At 40.6% G+C, this 19493-nt stretch overlaps 1 long non-coding RNA gene across 1 annotated transcript in view; it reads left to right on the forward strand.

Annotated features, from left to right (window-relative positions):
• LOC117939003 overlaps positions 1–18525 on the forward strand; it is a 21349-nt gene extending 2824 nt beyond the window's left edge. The window contains exons 2-3 of the long non-coding RNA XR_004655518.1: positions 8214–8217; positions 18516–18525. This is a non-coding gene — a long non-coding RNA (uncharacterized LOC117939003). The remainder of the gene's footprint in view (positions 1–8213; positions 8218–18515) is intronic.
• Positions 18526–19493: the final 968 nt, after the last annotated feature.

Raw genomic sequence — 19493 nt, forward strand, 5'->3', positions numbered from 1 at the left:
CCCCCCCCCCCCCCCCCCCCCCAAGGGCATTATTTATAGTGAGTTGAACACAGCTTCAAGGTTAAGTGCCAGCGAGTGTGCTCCCGAAAACTCTGCTGAGTTGCGCCCGATGTCGCCGCTGTCGCTGCTCTCATTTGGCAGCTGCACTGATCACATCTCATCCCAAAACCAATGGGTCCTTGGCCGCCACCGCTGCAGGCGACGCATAAGCGCAGGCAATCAATAGGTTTCAATATGGGCCCGCTGGCGACTGTGAATGAAACTCAATTTTATTTTGCAAGATTGTGCATTTATTAGATGAACCGATATTGATGGCAATATTGGCAGACTGCTCCTCACACATACACACACGCAGGCCAGATTCGATTTAACGGCAAAGGCTGTAATTTCAACTGTAGATGGATCGGTGTTTTTATAAGGACATTACCACTGTCCTAAATCCAGCCAGAGGAAAGGAAAGCTGTCTCTTAGTTTGATTATTCTCACATTATTGCTGGCTCATACTTCTTTCCATCATCTAATATTTCTTTTCTATCTTTTTAGTTATAGATTATTGTCATCTCTATGGGCCAGATCTTTTGGATTTACCTTACATTAGAAACAATGTCAGGTTTAGTTTTTGGGGATGCGTGCGCACGTGCGACAAGCCCAGTTAGGAGTTAATGCAATTACAGAGGATCTGGTGTTTTTCTCTCTTTACTATTTGATTAGGACCCCTTTCTGAGTAATCAAACCACACACAAACACACACACACACACACACTAAACATACACCAGGTGAGCAATCAAGATTTAATAGAGGCCTCTCTTATCTACTCTATCCCTCTTGCCCTTATTGTTACACACACACGTCTTGACTTCCCCAAACAGCACACTCATATGAAAATGTTAAAATGTTCCCATGAAGTGCAGCAACAACTACCCTTGCTCTCCTTTGCTCACCTCTTCTTCTTTTTAATTTGTCTCTTGCCTTCTCTCTCTCTCTCTCTCTCTTTCTCTCTCTCTCACTCACTCACTCACTCACTCACTCACTCACTCACTCTCACACACACACACACATCCACTCACACACTCTGTCCCATGCAGCCTTTGGGATGAGGTCAGGTGGTTCCGAGGTGTTTGGGAGCAAATCGTCTATGTTTACTGGCCTGACCAGACCAGGTGTAACGGCTTTACCTTTAGGGCCCGAGGCTGATGTCCACTTCAGGGAGGTAGCTGGAGAGATTTTGTGGAATCAGTAGATGAAATAGAGAAGCCGCTGGAAAGGTCATAGGAGCACCTTCAAAAGTGGATCTGTTACCATATACACTTAATAATTATGGAACAAAACATGCAAAGAAATGCACACAAACTCACCTCCTACATGCCTTTAGCTTCTTTTGTCACAGTGATTCCGCTGAATTAGACAAAATATGCTTTTAGTCATTCTGCCCGATTTGTACGCATAACGCCATGCTGGGAAATGGACACATTGCCTGGTTCAATTATTTTTGATCTTCACTGCAGGTTACTTTCATTGCTTTTTTTTCTAACATTTTCAAAGCAGAATTGCTTCTGAGAAGTGCCTGCAGTGTGAGGAGGACCGACGGAAATGTGCTGCAAACCTACTGCTGTGTAATTTTATCTAAGCAGAAATGTTTCCAATTCGTTTCTTGATGTGTCCATTTCTCATCTCGGCCTCCTCGAGGGTTCAGCTGTCTTCTGGCGGAAATATGTGCGGATCAATTCTATCTGAGGTTCATACTGCATCTGCGAGGACAACCTTGAGACCAACATGCTTGGCGATGCGATGCTCCAACGAAGGCTGCATAGTCGGCTGAGGACACAAAGACTGAGTTATTACTTTCATATGTGGGAGGAGGAAGTGAGTTACAGATTTGAACTCTCCTCCTGTCCCCGGTTCATTTTCATCTCCGAATTGCCTGGCCTGGCCTCAGCACACAATAACTGTAAATCACAGCATGAGAAGAAATTATTTTGCTATTTCCAAATGTTACGGAAGCCACCTTGGTGAATAACAAGATATGGGATGAAAGGGAACCAGAAGACTAATTAGAAAGCATCAATAATGAACTGTGGGGGTGTCGGGTTCACGGCCACCCGTCCATAGGTTAATAGATAAAGGGAACCTTGTCCCGCTGACATCCCATTGACCCTGATGCTCATTGTCTCTGAATATGCAATGAGAGTTCTTATTCATAAACTCTCTGTCTTTGATGAAGTGGAAACAGATGATCTGAATTACATTTACAAGCTCCATCATCCTACAGAGTGGACAGGCTTCTTTTCAGTTGTCTCTAGAAAGGGAGCTCAGTCTGTAAGCCGCCCTTTTGATGCCAAGAGATTTTTTTTTTTTTTCAAGACATCAAACCCGATTTTCCTTGTCAAGAGCTGTTGTCATAGCGACTCATTGACTGGCTGAGAGGAGCTCGCTCTCATTGGATGTGGTTAACATCTCATGACTGAGTGAATAAGGCAACGTGACAGCGGAGACTTATGATCTGGTTCATTATATTCCGCGACCGAGATTTCCTGGCACCTGAAATAGCACATCAGCTGAGTTTTTTTTTTATTTTGACAGGGAACAGATTTTCCTGACTGAGGCACATTCTCCTGGGTAATTTGGCTGTGAGGGAAAAGCACCTCATCAACCTGATTTTCATAATGTGATTTTCCTTGTTGATTTATACGTAAGACACAAGATATGCTCCTCGGTTTGCGCATTAGTCTGGGAAATGCAAATCTTTTGGATGTGCAATCAAATAAACTTAGTTTCAACCTCTTATTTTCTTTCTGTATACAGCAGATACAAAGTGTTATAATATTGATTAGAACAGTTTGGAAATAATATTTGACATGTCATAATGAGGAATGAAGATAGATCAGTCTGTTCTATGATGCCATGATTTTTAAAGAAAGTTTAATGAAACTGATCCTTGTCTGTTAAAACATGTTTTAGACTTTTTGTGTTCCAAATGGAAAACACTTAAGTCATTCAAAATGGGATTCAGATTCTTTACAAGAGTTGCAAGACATTAAGCCATATATGTGTGTGTGTGTGTGTGTGTGTGTGTGTGTGTGTGTGTGTGTGTGTGTGTGTGTGTGTGTGTGTGTGTGTGTGTGTAGGAAGTTGAAAGACGTGCATGTTCGAGCCCCCAGGAAATGCGCCGGCCTTTGAAGCCAATTAAACATAGTGGCAAACAGTGGAATTTCAATTCCCGGCCTGTGACATGAGCGTCACAACCAGAAAGTCTAGAAGAGCCACAAAATGAAATCATTTGATCCTCATTTGAGTAAGTAGGGCACTATACCAGAAGAAGCCAGCTCAGCCTCTGGAGGTCTCTAGCGCGCCTGCTCTATGGGCCGCAAAGTGTGTGCAAGCATACATCTATGGAAGCAACTCGACTCATCTAAGTATTTTTATGCGCAGCAGTTGAACTTTTTGGCTTGATGCCCCACTGTGCATCTTTCAGAGGAATGAACAAGGTATTGTCCATGGTAGTTGGGTGAAAGCAATTATTGCATTTATTGCAACTATGAACCCTGGTTTGAAATAAAATCCCACTTCTTTGGCTGATAAATGACATTGCTTGACCATGTTTTATTGACTATTAGAGAAAGAGGACTAAAAGTGCTTTTTATTTTAAACATATTATTAGTCTTCATACAGTGGTTCATTGGGATTTTTTATGTCAACCCACTTACTGCTGCACAGAACAGCCTCGTCACCATGGTAATTCTGCAACCAGAGGTTAATTTAAAAATATTGAGCGCACTCTTTCCGTTAGCCTCTGTGTGACTCTTACATTGTCCAGATGGAAACTTGAAGTCCTAGAGCACTAGAGTAAACAATACTTTTGGAAAAACAAATGCTGTTTTTTTGTAATTGATTGTATTCTTCCAACCTGGTTATACAAAGCACATAGTACTGCACTTAAATGACATAATGCATTACTGTTGGATTAGCACAGTCATTAGACCATTATAATGTGATTTATAGATGGAGTGTACAAAAGACTGATGCTCAAGTGGCATTGGTAGAACAGCTTATTAGTGTAATACGTCAAATTTCCTCCGTATCATTGTCTAATGAGTTGTTATAATGACTATTGGCCCTATTTTCTACAGCAGATGTGAGCTGCTGTCTATTAGCGTATGTTTTATTCTCCCTCCCAGAAGCTTTTGAAGCTCAAAATATTGTCAATCAGAAAATGTTTTTTACGGCCAATTATGCCTGTAAACAAACTGTACCAGAGTAAAGCAGAAAGCAGACACTGAGGTTGTTATTTGTAACAATGTTGAGTTTTTTCTTCTCATCTATACATCCATTTTTTTATTTGTTGCTGTTTGTTTATGCTGGTCTGTGCGAGCATCCATAATCTGTTATTTCCGCAAACAGTATATTTGAGAAATTCTTTTACTTTGCGTATTTGAGACTGACACGGTGCTGACCCCGGTACACACTAAACTCTGAATGTCATACCATGCTGCCGTGTTTATTAGCCTTCACTCATCCAAATCTATAGTCCCCAAAAATGAATTGGGAATCCTGAAAATATCAATTCTGTCTTCAGTCTATCCCCATTTTAAGAAGCAAGTGGCAAAATTGACAAATAGCATTGCACTTTGTCAAAAGTTTGTGTTCACATCCAACTCGTGTATCAACAAAATGTCTAAGAAACAGGATTGCTACATTCTTCCTCGTGAGTTCTCCTTGTTTCCTCTTTTATTTGTGTTGGGTAATTTTTCCTTGAATGTTCTTTTAGGATCATTATTATTGAAGTTTTTTTTATCCTCAGAATTATTCAAACCTGAAGTAAAACATTTATGGAAATCTATGGAGCAGCGGAAACAAGCTGTAAGCAACACATGATATGTTGTCACATTTTAGGCTGATATGGCAAACTCGCTTGCATACATTTAGCAAAGAAACATATCCAGTATAGGGAGCAACATTTGGAGTTGGGTTTTTTGGCCACGTGATGAATATACACTATCCTTTTTGCTCTATTTCCTCTCCAATAAATTCATAAACACATGGCTCTTCAAATTTCCTTTGCCATTGGGTGCTAGGCAGGTATCTACTGTGGGTTTTGCATACAGTCAATCCATCTCATTTGATGCATTTTTAATATAAAAATATTGACAATAACAGCTTTAACATTACTGTACTGTTTTCCCTTATGCCTTCTTTTGTAGTAGACCTTTAGACAAATGATTGTTTCTTTTGATTATTTTTTGTATTATTTCCTCCAGTGTTTTAACCCTAATTTAATTTATATCAGCATGCACCGTTTCAGCCATGGCTTTACGATTATCCCCCCCCTTATATTTGTGATTGTGTGTACTGGAGAGTTTAATTTGTTGTCTTTCCCTTGTCCCTGGGTTGATTGAGTGTGCCTGGTTTCGCTCCACAGTGTTGCCATTTTTACTTTTTATTTCCTTTTAGAAGAAAACATTGCTAATCTGATTATTTACCCCTTCCAAGTTGATTCCACTCCTGAGCGTGAATGTCATCAAACTTTTTAATTCTATGCTCTGCTTCAGACACTAATTCATCTTGTATTTCTCTGATTTTCTTCAGCACTTCAATTTCATGTTTCTTACAACACTGCCCGAAAAGTTGGCACTGAGTTTTTTTGTAAATACTCTTTGATGTATTTTGAACAGAAGCCCTCAGCTTTGCAATTCTGCTCCCTCATCATTTGTCTACTCAAGTAGCTTTTGGTGAAATAATAACTAAACCTTGCCTTTTGACAAGGTCTGGTCTCCGGCCTTGATGAATCAATACATTGATATTATGCGTCACTTTTTTCCTCAATGCACAACTGGAGCTCATCCGGTAAAATTAATCTGGAATCATTCAGGTAGTTTAAAGTCCTTTTCAGGCTTTTGTATCTTGCCATCTCTTTTTCCCTGCTGTTTGGCACTGGTGAGTAGAGTAGTAGTAGTGAGTGTGTGGAGTTACGGCAGAATAATAAGGAAGGAATTTGAGTATGAAATAAATAAGTGGAAGCAATCAACCTTGATGTATTGCATGAGGCAAACAAAACCTCATCATCAAACCAAGATCATTGACATTAGATCTGGCACCGGGCAATATCAGGATTTAAGGTAGACAAACCACAACCATAATTAAATATTACTGTACATTTATTTTAATTGATTGTTTATTGATTTTAACCTACTCTCCCTTTCATTACAATTAAATGTGATTAGATTTTAAAATTTGGTTGGTACGAGATGAACACATAATTTGATCAGAATGAATCTGCCAAGATTTCAATTTTGCCAAGAGCGAGGCGCCTCTGACACTCATTCATAAGTAAAGATAGTTGTGGAAACTTTCCCGGCGGGTCAACAGTACAGACGTTAGCTTGCGTATAACAGGGCACGCAGGCACATTTTGGATTTCTTCATAAATCAGTCACAGGCCAAAAAGCCTATTAGACCTGAGGCAGAAAACCCAGCATTTTAACAGAATGAATTTAACAGAATTACACCCGGCTCAAAGTCCCCTGTTTCCGGGTAACTGAACCACCAACTACTGCTGATTTAACGAAGGTCTGGAACCGGTGTCACGAAGTTCTGTAGCGGATTAAACAACTTGACCACCTGGCGTCACTTGACCAGCCGGCAATCTTCTAACTTGGTGTGCATACATTTTCATAGAGATCCGTACATGAGAATGCGTTGGTTTCATTGCTTTTAGCAGAACTGTTTAGCAGAATATTTGACCACTTTAACTATAGACTTTATTAATGTCAGATGTTGTTTAGCCTTGTTCCCTCTAACTATGCAGACAACTGGAATCAAGTCTTACACAGAGTGAAGGTACTCCCTAAAGGTTTTGTGAAGAGAACTAAAAATAAAGTACTGCTCCGGAAGCCAGACACACACATCCTGAGACCACTCAGGCCATTTTGTCAGTATACATCTACTGTATGAGACAAGTACCAAATAAATCAAGACAAAGCATTAGTGACATGCACAGTTGGCATCTAGGAGTAAGTTCTCTCTGCACTGATCCATTAAATGTAGAACATAAACCGGGCTGAGTCAATGGAGAACTATTTTGGCAACTGACCAACATCATTAACACAAAAATATGAACAGGACTGAAGATTACTTATTTGGAAGAGGAAACAAAAAAGCCTGAGTACATTTTTGTATCATAACAGATAGGAATAGCATCCATTCATTTCTTGAATCATTCTCCGTTTATTTCACTGTTCCTATGGGGCATGTTTCCGCTGTGCACAAGCAAAAGTTTCCACAGGGTCTGAAGTGATAACTGTGCAGCTGTAAAGTCAGATATGAGGTTATCTGGTCCATCTGCTGACAGAGTGTTGTGCCTCAAGCTTTAAATCTACATGTACGTGGAAAGCAAGACAACGAGGGTAGCTTTCACAGATTGGTTTGCTGCTTTGGGAGCAGTTCAAGTAGTCTTGCATTGCCAGACCCTCCTCAACAGCGCTGCTGAGGAGGTTCTGGCGAGTCCACACAGCACTGCGGGATGGGAGAAAAACGTGCTGTTGTTTATAAACCAATAACAATTGTCTCAGGCGCCGCACGGAGCCCCGCAAGGAACCCCGGTGCCGATTTGAAATAGCCTCAGGAAGTAACTTGTTTTGGTGGAACATGTGTACTTTCCAAAGAGTTTTTAGTCGTGCAATAGAAAACTCAGATTGGACAGATAGTCTACCTAGCTGTCTGGATTTACCCTGCAGAGATCTGAGAAGCAGTTAACCATATTTCCCATAAATCCACCAGAGTTTAAAATTCAAACACAAAGAAAGTGGAAGGTAACAGACATCCGGCCAAAGAGAGTGAAAAAAGGAAAAGGAGCAATCCCGGAAGTGGAACGTCATGGACATAGACTACAGTTCAGGTGAAAGAGAGATGTCCATACCCAAGACCAGTATTCAATTTAAACTTAATTTAACCCAGGTAAATAAAATTATAAATAATTATAGCCATCATGACAATAATGTTAACTGCTGGAACAAATTTTTTTGATATCAGTCATTCAGTAATCGGATGCACTTTTGCCAATAACAAAGAAGGGAACATCAGAGTGTCCGTGGTTCAATGTACGAGGGAGCTTCTGTACTTCATAATCTACATTCTCGAGGTATTTGGTCAAAAATATTGTAATATTTGATTTTCTCCATATTGGCCAGCCCTAGTTTAAATATGTAGCATAATACAAGACCTGTTTGGTACATGATGTGATCTAATATCTATATGTCCAGTGCCATATTGTACTCTCAGTATGTGAACATCATTCACATGTTCATCATAATTTCTTTTAACTGTGTATTTTTTCAAAGCTTAACTTAGCCCTGCACAAACAGGGGACCGCTAGCGTGGGTGTGTCAAAAAGTAAAAAAAACACCCCCTAAAAAGCACATTTCCACCCTACTAAGTAAAAATGTCATGTTTGTTCAAAACCTTCCGTGTCCAAGTGATGTTTTACGGGGGGGATAAGTGCCGCTTTCTGGAGTCTTGTTTTGTGTTCAAGCTAAACTAACCGGCTGCTAGCAGTAGCTTCATACTTACCATACACAAATGAGAGTGGCATCAATCTTCTCATCTTTCTTTTGACAAAAAACCAAAATTATTTCACAAATTGTTAAGCAAACCTTCACCAGGCAATCAAAAGATGTCCCATAACCGTTCTAACTTACTCCTAACTCCCATTTTTGAGACTGTGCTGGGTTTCAGGCTTCCACACAGACACGAAGGAGGAGGAGCTCTGATCCTGAAATGAACACATCATATCTTACCTTTAGGTCTTGCTATAAAACAAGCACCACATTTATTTATTTTCTGGGCAGTTTCTGCCTTTTGGCAACAAGAAAAGAAATATGACCAGAATTCTTTTTGTCAGCATTGCCTGGCGGGAGTGCAAAACCATAAATGACGGGTAAAAAAGACTGAATGATTCCTTTTACATCACTTACTTACAACTTTTATGAAGGACATGCTTTGATAAGAGAGCGTGTGACTGGTGACTTTAAGTACTTTTTGAATGAGGACATTATTTTGTGAGCATAAGTGAGCTCCTGCACACAACAAAACTGTCAGACAGCCAAGAGACATGTTGGCGGAGAGTTCTGAAAATGGAAGGTGACAGACTAGAGAAACTAGGTTTACCCAGAACATCGACTGCAGTGAACTCTCTGCCTCACACCCCCTTAACAACATCTGATAGCAAGCGTCAACAGTTGTGTTTGGTTGTATAACAAGGCTGGATAACACCATTGTCCTGAGCCGTTATACCAATCAAACCAATCTTTGTGAAGAAAACACCTTTTACAGTTCTGTGAGGACTGTGCTGTTGTTTGGAGGCCTACAACTTCAAATTAGCTTGTGAAACAGCACACTTGGGCTGTCACGCCATTTGTATTAACAGCTAAGAAAGCGTTGAGGAAGATGGTGTGTGATTATGAACTTTGCTAAATCCTGTTATTCCCTCTTGCATCTACATGTAGTGTGTCAATCCTGCATTGTGCAATGTGTCTGAAACCACTTAATTTAATCAAACTCATCGTGCACCATTGATACTTGTTTAAGCCAACATTTGAAGTTATTATTACACATAATTAAATGGGTTAAAAGTTGTGTGACTGTTCTCTGGAAGCCCAGTCTGCAGGCTGAATGATGTTTCATTAGGTCCTGCAGGGTGGATCAGGCTGTAATTGTAAATCAAATGGTCCCTCTGACAGTCAACACCATTCTTTAGCCCTGACGTAATGTACCTTTAAACTGCTTTTCTGTCCTTCCCTAAGCCAAGCAAAGAGCAGATACTCTGTAGCCATTGATCTACATTGTTTTAGCTCAAGTTAAACTGCAGGTGGATGATTAAGCCATCGAGGTGTACCCCCACACTCCAATTGACCGTGTTCCTCCCACGGGACTATACACCCCTTTTTCATTCCTGTCCTCATCCCTTGTCATCCCACCGAACACGACCAAAAACACAAATACAGACATCTTTCATGTAAAACATTGCTCTATCTGGCACATCATTTTGTTTTCATAGAGGATACAACTGAAAAGAATGAGATGCCCGCACTCTGCTAATTCTCCCATACATTTTATTGTGCCGGACTGTTTTGACCCAGCCGGGTCTTCCTCAGGCATTTAGGATCCCATTGCTCATAGTAAGAGGCAGATTAAGAAAATGTGTTTTCTGGGCCTTTAACATTCTTGCATAATAGAACTAACAAATACCTGAACTTCACTCTGTGGAATGTGACGTGTCTTTTAGACAGCAAGGATGTTGCTTTGAGTCATATTTGCACTAATAAGTTTATTTGCACTAGCAAAGTAATCAATTTAGTCACACATGCTGACAAATATTCAGGCACGCGCAAACACACTTACAGTGGCTTGAGAAAGTTTACACACCCTTGCTAAAGTTGATTAAAAAGAGGAATAAAACAACATTTTTGGGAAATTGATCTTAATGCCTTAATTCAAAACATTTAGGAAAATCCAACCTTTTAAGGACACCAATTTTCTTTGTGAATATATAAATAAATAAATAACACCATGCCAATCTCTAGGTATGGGGAAGGGTTTGGGATGACTTGGGGTTAGTTTAATTCCAAAGGCCAATGGAACTTCATCACGATGCATATATTGATTGTCTGACAGGTGTTTTCGGTTGAGTTTTTTTATGTTCTATTTTATAACCATTTGTGTGAGATTTGTCGGCACATTGTATTTGTACTTTCTGGTATAACACAAGAATGTACGGTACAGCTTCATTGAGATGTCTTTCTGCACATGGCATCGACACAGAAAAAGGAGAATCCACAGAAGCTGACAATACACAAGTACAAGTAAGCAGAGTGGAATGTTACGTATTATTAAACTCAGCTTCCTGTCACCGGAGAGGTGAACAAGGAGGTGCAGTAAACACGCAAGGGGTGAGAGCATTGATGAAAAGGAAAACAGCTGCCTATAAATAACATCAACGCATTCACCGGCCCTTGTAAAAAATGATGATGGAATACATTTGAACCCTGAGTGCCTGGTAAAAGGAGTGATAGATCTACGGCGTACAGCTAACTGACGATAATTGGCTTCTGCTGAGCACTGTTCATCCTTTACTGGAGAGAGTGATAACAATTGTTGCCTTGGAGAGGGGAGAATATGATATTTTTTATTTTTTGGGAATGGTAGGCAAGAGGGCTGCATGATACGAGGAAAATATGCAATAATGTTGTGAATATAGCGATAACAATATTACTTAAATAGATATTAAAGTGTACTAGGTTCCACGAAAAAAAGAATGGCGGTTTCTTTTTAATGTGTTATTTCCTGCTGATTTTTTCTTTCAACTAACACAAGGAAAATCTCTGAGTGTCTGTCGCAGCCTTTTGCTGAAAAACGATATATTGTGCATTTGTAGTTAACAGTAAACCAGTAGGCACAGTTTTGGGGATTTGCAGTTAAAAGACATGTCATTTTGGTTTAAGGGTTAAAGTTTCTTAACACCAGAAATACAAGAATCCGGATCCCAAAAGCACCAATGTGGTGGAGGGAATACACAGGTATAAGGTATAATTATTCAAACAAAACAAGGAAAATGGTTTAACTGGTCACAACTAAGCAAGGGATGACCGCTAGTCTGGCTCTGTCCAAAGGTACAAAAAGTCTGGCTACCGGGAATTCTTTTTAACTGCTTCCAGCCTTTATGCTATGCTATACCACGCAAATCACCTTCTGGCTCGCGCCTTATATTAATCGTACAGACAGCAAAGATTTCCAGAATTCCTGTCATATTTGAAGATGTCCTTATGTCTCTTTATGTTCTTCCAGAGACGGGGGGGATGTAAACCACTATTGCCTATCGCTGTGGACAGTCTGTCTTGATTGTGTGTGTGTGTGTGTGTGTGTGGAGGGGGAGGGGAGGGGGAGGGGGAGGGGGGGTGGGCTGCAGGATTATCAGCCTTGCACTGAGTGACCTTGTTTATTTCAGCACATGCATCGTAGAGCTATTGCACACACACAGCCCCACACGGCCAGAGGCATGAGGCACGCAAACACACAGCCATGCACACACATGTTTACAGTCAGGCACGCGGACACACAACTTGGACGTGCAAACACAATCAAGCGTGCTGACCCTAAGGCCGAGGACATATTTTGTCATTGGTGCTTATCAACAGATATGAACCACAGACAAGGAAAGTGTCTGTGTTTGATGCTCATGCTGGCTAGTCTAAACAGGATATCGTTTCTGTTCCAGGATTAGGTCTTCGTGCTGCTTACCAATCAAATATTACCATACACTACATATATCACACCTCTGGCATGTGCTCTTCACCTCATCTAGGCAAAGACAAGTGGGAATCAATAAATTGCTGTGATCATTTCTTACTAGAATCATCATTCATATGATAATATAGATAGTTCTGTACTGAAATGATTCCCCCCCCTTTATTCACTTGACACTACTTTGCTTGCTACGATAAAAGCATTAAAAGGGGAAAAAACACTACTGTAAAGCCAAGCTAATTAAATCGGATGAGCAGTGTGTGGCAATAATAAGAGAAATGAGGGATTCAGGGGTTGGTATAGGAGGAGTCGGGGAAAACATCTTGAAAAGCTCTCTTTACACAACCGGCCAATCCAACTGCTGGGTTTCTACGGTGATGAGCAGAGGCAACCAATCAATTTGCTCATGCTGAGCCTTGGCAACAACCTCACCGTCAAAGCGAGAGAGTAGTGTGTGTGTGTGCGCGTGCGTGTGTGTGTGTATCGGGTAGGGGGGTTGTCTTTACGTCTGTGTGTGTGAAAGCGTGTGTCTTTGTGCAGTCTTGTTCCAGAGTGAGTAACGTCTCCTATAAAATCTGTCTCGTCTCCTCTGTATTCAGTTCTCATGTGCGAGCTGCTGTGTCACACACACACACACACACACTGCCACATCTCTTCTGATCTACTGTGTACGTTGAAGACTAAGACTGAGCCGTTTTTATCCCTTGAGTGACGGATTAATTGATGACCTCATGAATTCATTATTATGATCTCATATAAACATACGAGACACATTCAGATTTCCCCCCCTAACTCCACACACACACACACACACACACACACACACACACACACACACACACACACAGGTGTGTGCCTGCATAAATAGGATCGAGCGGAAAATGCTCCCAAGCTGGGTCAGGCAGAAATTGATTGTAGAACAGCTGATGTACAGATAAAGTCCCTTCTGGCAAAAGTGAAACCAATATAAATCCGGCATTAGGCTGATGGGAACTTTTGGTTTTCTGAGACCCAGATCGATGTAAGACACTTTTGTTGATCCGAGGACAGACATTTCTGTGTCTGTGGGATTATTTAACTCCACTTTTGGTTGGCCTAACTGTGAAAACCTGCTTTGTTGAGTCGATATGTTGGAAGATACAGCGTAAGCACAGTGGCCATGTTTAAAGTAGATAGGTAAGCTGCAAGACTAGTTCTGCTGGCCATAACACAGTGGTTATTCAAAAAAATCAACATAGGTAATCCAATCCATTTCAAACTTGCGCAAACGGCTGCTGAGGGTTCTAACAAACAGCTCTGGCTGCAGCTAAGGCAGCACACATGGTTAATATCTCCAATACTTCACAAGGCATGTGTTTGACCCGTTATACACCTGAAATTAGCCTTTCTCCTGAGTTGCAGATTATATTAACATTTTAATTGTAATCCAGGCATAAATACACCTGAGATAATACAAACAAAATCTAAAAAAGTAGAGAGCTGACAAGACATCAGGGGGAAGAGAGTGACGAGATATGTACCAATGGCTAGGGAAATTGCAATTACACATTCAGAAGCTTGGACCTGTAAACGTTCAGGACGCCCCAAAATCTCAGGATCTGTTATGAAAAATAAATCCTCAGTTGCCCAAACCAACTCTTTTGTGTTCTTTTTAAAGAAATCATTTTTTTTTGGAAAATGTTTCACTGTCCTGCTTATGAAATCTGCTAAACTAAGCTAACTGTCTTCTGGCTGTAATTTTGTAATGCCACACTCATCCCTTAATTCTTTGTTGTGCTGTACTCTCGTACTAATCCAGAAGTTGGTCACGGGTAAAATGACAAAAATGTACTCCAGATCCTGATTTATTTTAGAGCTCCATGTGCTGTATTTTGGCTCAAGCAGCTGATAGTGGGAGCTGACAGGGAGGGAAAGCCTGCTATCTCTTCCCTCCTGTCAACCAAGTACTGCCTGTGATTCAGGCTGTGAGTCAACGCTTTAAAAGAAGAGATAAAGCCCCGGCCTCCCACGTGCCGACTTAGCTTCAGATGAACTCAAGTGTGTATTGACTCTTATTTGTTTTGGAATTATTTTTTGGGGTGGGGGGAGTTTGGAGTTTGGAGTCTAGACTTGAATCTGTCAAAAAAGCCTTTTTTTCTGTATTTGCTTCATCTCTATAAGTGTGCGACTGATGCTGCTGTACACAGAGACAGGTGTCACCCCCTAACTATGGCCTCTTGCCTCCTCTCTGTGGCATCATCCGGCAAACAGTTGTCAGCCCTGATAGGGGTCTGCGCTTGCCACTGGCCTACATCATAGAGACAAAAGGAAAAAGAGAGAGAGAGAGCAAGAGAGAGAGAGAGAGAGAGAGGTTTGTCTGCACACGTGCACTTGTGCAATGTGTGTGTGAGTGTGCTTGTGTGAGTGTACAGTAGCTATGAGTCACACAGCGTGGGGGCTACAATGCATCTGTGCCCAGCACGACAAATGTTTACCGCTTGACTCTATTTCAAGTCTACAACCACATTCCATATGGTGACAGCTTTGCACACGATAATATAGCTCTGTTTTTGCTGAGAGAGGAATAAGATGTGTGGAATACATTCTGATTTTGTTATTGATACCGCAGAGAATCATCCTTTCCATCCAGTTCAAAACAGATCTGTTGTCTGATCGACTCCCACAAATGACGAACATGACTTCATGATTAAGTGGCCAAAAACATAAATTGAGAATGTGCTTTTCTATATAATTCAACACAATCTTTTATGTTTTAGCCTTAAAATCCATCCTCAGTATCATCAGTTATGCTTAGTTGCAAGTGCAGAGGTGATTGCTGTCAATTCAAGCGTTGATACAGCAGACAGCTGAATGGTGAACAACTGCCACCACCTGGTGAAGTCTCAAATTACACTCCCGTTGACATCATTATTACCCTGACATTGTGTACATTTGAGTGATGTCAACAGCAATGCAAGCAAGACTAACACAGTGCATAATCGCACTAGGGATTTACCACTGAGATGATTCATAGCCAGTGCTTTTATTCCTCTCATGCTCTAGAAAAAGCTGCAACATAAATAAACTTTAATGACTTCAGCTAAAAACAATTTCCTCAACCTCTTTTATAACAAAGCCACATTATGCACTAAACTCCATGTAACTAAATTATGTCTTTACACAGTAAACAATAATAGAAGTGTTCCTTTTCTTTTTATGTAATGTGTCAATAATTTGTAAAGCCATTATTTCTCCAATTTTTGCTGAGTGCGGGTTCTGCTTTCAACTAGATTGGAAATTGCACATGAGAGACCTATAGGAGGGAGAGAAGTCATTTAGTAATCTATTGTGTATGCAGCAAATCACTCAGAACAGAGTAAACACAATTTCTAATCCTCTCAGAGACATTTGTCAAGTATTAAACTAATATTGAAGCTTAAGTGAGAATATGCATTAAAGTCACAACGCTATTCTTAGTTTAGAAGAAGTGGTAAACACAGATGGTAGCATACTGTAAGTACTTACAGTATGTGCTTGGATAAATGTTATTTGCTGTTAATTGACACCAGTATTGCATAAATACAGTAAAACGTATTTATTTCAACCCTTGTGTGGTACTTAATGTTTGGACTCATTGTTTTTGCCTAGGTTAAACTGACCCAGGACAGGTTTAGTGCCATTTAGATCACAAAAGCATTGTATGCCAAAAGTTTAAATGGACGACATTTCATTTATGGAATAGTTCTGCCGGATGTCCTTTGTCTTCCTCTTTCTTTGTGTTGGAATTTTAAACTGGATTTATGAGGACTATAGTTAACTGATCTCTGCAGGGTAAATCTAGACAGCTAGCTAGATTGTCTGTCCGAGCTTGAGTTTTCTGCGGCACGACTTAACACAACTTTTGAACGTGCAAGTTCCTTCACGAGGCTATTTTGCAGCGGCAATTCTGACCACGCATGGCTCAATATGCTGCACAAATATCTTTCTCATGGAAATGAGGATTTTCTCCACATCTCACTTCATAAGTAGACACATTAACATTTCTCACTTTCTATTTACACTCCTTTCACTTGACTTGGGTGTAGGGCTGGGCAATATATTGATGTTGTTTCGATATCGTTATATGAGGTTAGATATTTTCTTAGATTTTGGATACATCGTGATATCGTAATTTGGTAAGTGTTGTCTTTACCTGGCTTTAAAGGCTGCATTTCAGTAAAGTGATGTCATTTTCTGAACTTACCGGACTGTTCTAGCTGTTTTTAGTGGTAATTTACCTTTACCCACTAAGTCATTAAATCATTTCTGGAAAAGAATTTATCAAAAATCTAATTTTGTAAATAACATTTTGTGAAAGCGCCAATAGTCAACCATACAATATTGTCACGGTATAGACATCGAGGTATTTGGTCAAAAATCTCACAATATTTGATTTTCTATATCGCCAAGCCCTACTTTGGTGCAGATATGTAAATAAGCACTAAACAAACGAGTGGTTTATTCTCTGACTTTGTGATGTGTGCCGTATCTTAAATAATGGAAAGCCAATCATCCTGTCTCCATGCTCAATATACAACACAAAGGTGCTTTAGATGGTCAACACAAACACATACAGTGGTTGTCTCCAGGGTTATCATGTTCCTGCTGTGGCAATAATTTCCCTGTATTTGTGTGTGTGTGTGTGTGTGTGTGCGTGCGTGCGTGCGCGCACTCCCTCTCCCTCATCACAGCTGCCTAATTGTTCTACAGCTGATCTGAGAGGTTCTCCCCTGTGACCAACTGAGGAGCAAGAGATGCTTTAAGACTTACATCATCTCATGTGCAGTAAAAGTCAGCCACACAAAATTAGTCACACGAACAAACAAAAGTGAAGCAAAAATCCTTTGGATGATTTGTCAGTGTATTGCAGTCCCTATGTGGCACATCAATGCTCCACAAGGTGACAGAGAGCGGGATAAATAATTATCTTGATATATGTATGCAGCATAATTGAAGTTGTCAGAGGCAGCAGCCATTTTATCAGTCACAACAACAAGCCTCTTGGCGTGTTAGGGATGGAGAACACGCAACACTCATTTGGTGACAGAGTGCCACTAATCTCTCTATCCATTTGTCATTGTGATAGCTACTGTATAGGTCTTGCCGCAGGGAGCAACTGGGGCCAGGAAAGGGGGATGTTGGAGAGAGTAGGAGGAAGAAGAGGCAGGGTAAGAGGGGGAAGTCAATGAGGGTGGAACATCAGACGTGTAAAGAAACAGGCTGATCTATGGCTGGTGACACAGCAACAGCTGCTGAGACGCCAGCAGCACACAAATGGAATAAATACATTAACCTGGTTTGTTATTGAAAATAATCCATCTGGTGTGTGTTGTGTGCGTGTGTGCGCGCGCCACACATGCTTATTGTTTTGGCTTCAGGCCCTTTTTCCGCCAATGTGTGGCACAATGGATTGAAAAGCTAACTCAACATGGGATTGCCTAACCAGCCATGGCAACGAGCAGCTCACGGTGTCTACATATTGCAGCTAATCAAACACAATGCCACATTACAACAATCAACTTGAACGATGGATAAGGCCTCCCAGTTAGAAATCAATCGCCTTGAAAGGTCAATTGGCTGAAACCAAATGCTCATTTCAATCACAATCTCACATCAACCCGTCAATGGCAGCAATCAGTTGTGTTGTAGAAGAGAAGAAGCGATTTGCCTCTCTTTAAATACTGCCTCTGAGCTCATTGCTTCGCTTCTCCACCCACCACAGTGACATATTCTGTTTTGTTCCACGTCTCCTGAAGCATACAGCCCTTTCCACAGCTTTTTCCTCATCTTATACACAACAAAACCTCACAGAAGGAATTGCATAACCAGTAAGTCGATGGTGCAGTCAGGGTATTCATTTTTGTAATACTGCATTGAGTGCATAACGACACACAAATGAACTAACTATTGATTAAACCAAAGATGCCTTATCACATCTCTTAGTCCTTATTTATTCCTCGTAATTACGTAGCGATGGCAGGTTTTTGCAAACAGACTGAGATGAAATATGAACAATAATAGACCATTAGCATTCTCCCTATTATGTTCTGTCTGCCTGATTGTATTAAAGTTAGAGAGGATCTAATCAAATGATAATTTGAATCTACGGAGAGATTTGTTTTCAATCCAGGAATGAATTAGCAATTAATAGTTTTTAAATTAAGAATGGATTAAATGATTGTGTATGTGAGAGAGGCTGATAGTAGTGATGAACACAGAGAATTATTAGTTCCCCTCAGCTCTACAGGGACTTTTCAGCTTTTATCTATCATCTAGTTGCATTGTGGGTTATTTAGTCGCCAGGTTTAACAAGGAAGCAGCCTAGATTGGCCAAGGCTGTCCTCTTTAAGCGTAGCTCCCTAGGGCGCCATTTTAATGCTACAAAGCCATCACCTGCAGGCAGCAGCCCATTGACTGCCACTCATTGTGGCGCCACTTTGACAGTGAGTAACTTTACATCTGATGCAATTCAAGACTCTATTTGTGCATTGTTTATTTCTAAAGAAACACGACAATGTCTAAAAAGCTCGATTACCTTGTAGTTCACAGTATGGCTCCATAGCAGACGTTTTTGTAAAAACAGGCTAACGATTGTGTCCTTAACCAAGCAACTTGCTGTCGCGTAGTTGACAAATTACCGTATTGCCAGGAGAAGCTTGCAGACAGTTTCGATGTATATCAGCTGTTTAGGTTTAATTACCAACGTTAACTAGCATTTTAGTTAACAATAATTAGCCTGTGTCTATGTTATCTCCTAACTTACTGTATACCTACGCTCTCCGTCTCTGCTTATTGGGAATGATTGAGATTTCTCTTGGCACAGCTACCAGAAGACTTACCTTTCCTTAACTTTCAGACACGTTGCCCACGTCACAACTACAGCGTCGAGCTCAGTTGGAGGCTGCGCAGTAAAGCTCAGCCATCACTGGAAAAGTGCTTCTATTTTCCTTCACTAGTCTCCGTCCAGAACAGCGGGATCTGTTGGTCCATTTCTTTAAATGTCTATGATATTACCAAGGGAACCACCGCCAAAAACAGACCATGATGTTAATATATAGCACTTAGGTTGCTGAGAATGTGTGTTGGACATCTTTTTCTCTCCTTTCAAAGACAAGAGGATTAAAGTAAAGCATGTTTTTAAAAGGGACTCTTTTAAAGCCCAAATTCTAAAACCGTTACAG

Source organism: Etheostoma cragini, chromosome 23 (genome assembly GCF_013103735.1).
Source record: "Etheostoma cragini isolate CJK2018 chromosome 23, CSU_Ecrag_1.0, whole genome shotgun sequence".
In the NCBI taxonomy this organism is placed as follows: Eukaryota; Metazoa; Chordata; class Actinopteri; order Perciformes; family Percidae; genus Etheostoma; species Etheostoma cragini.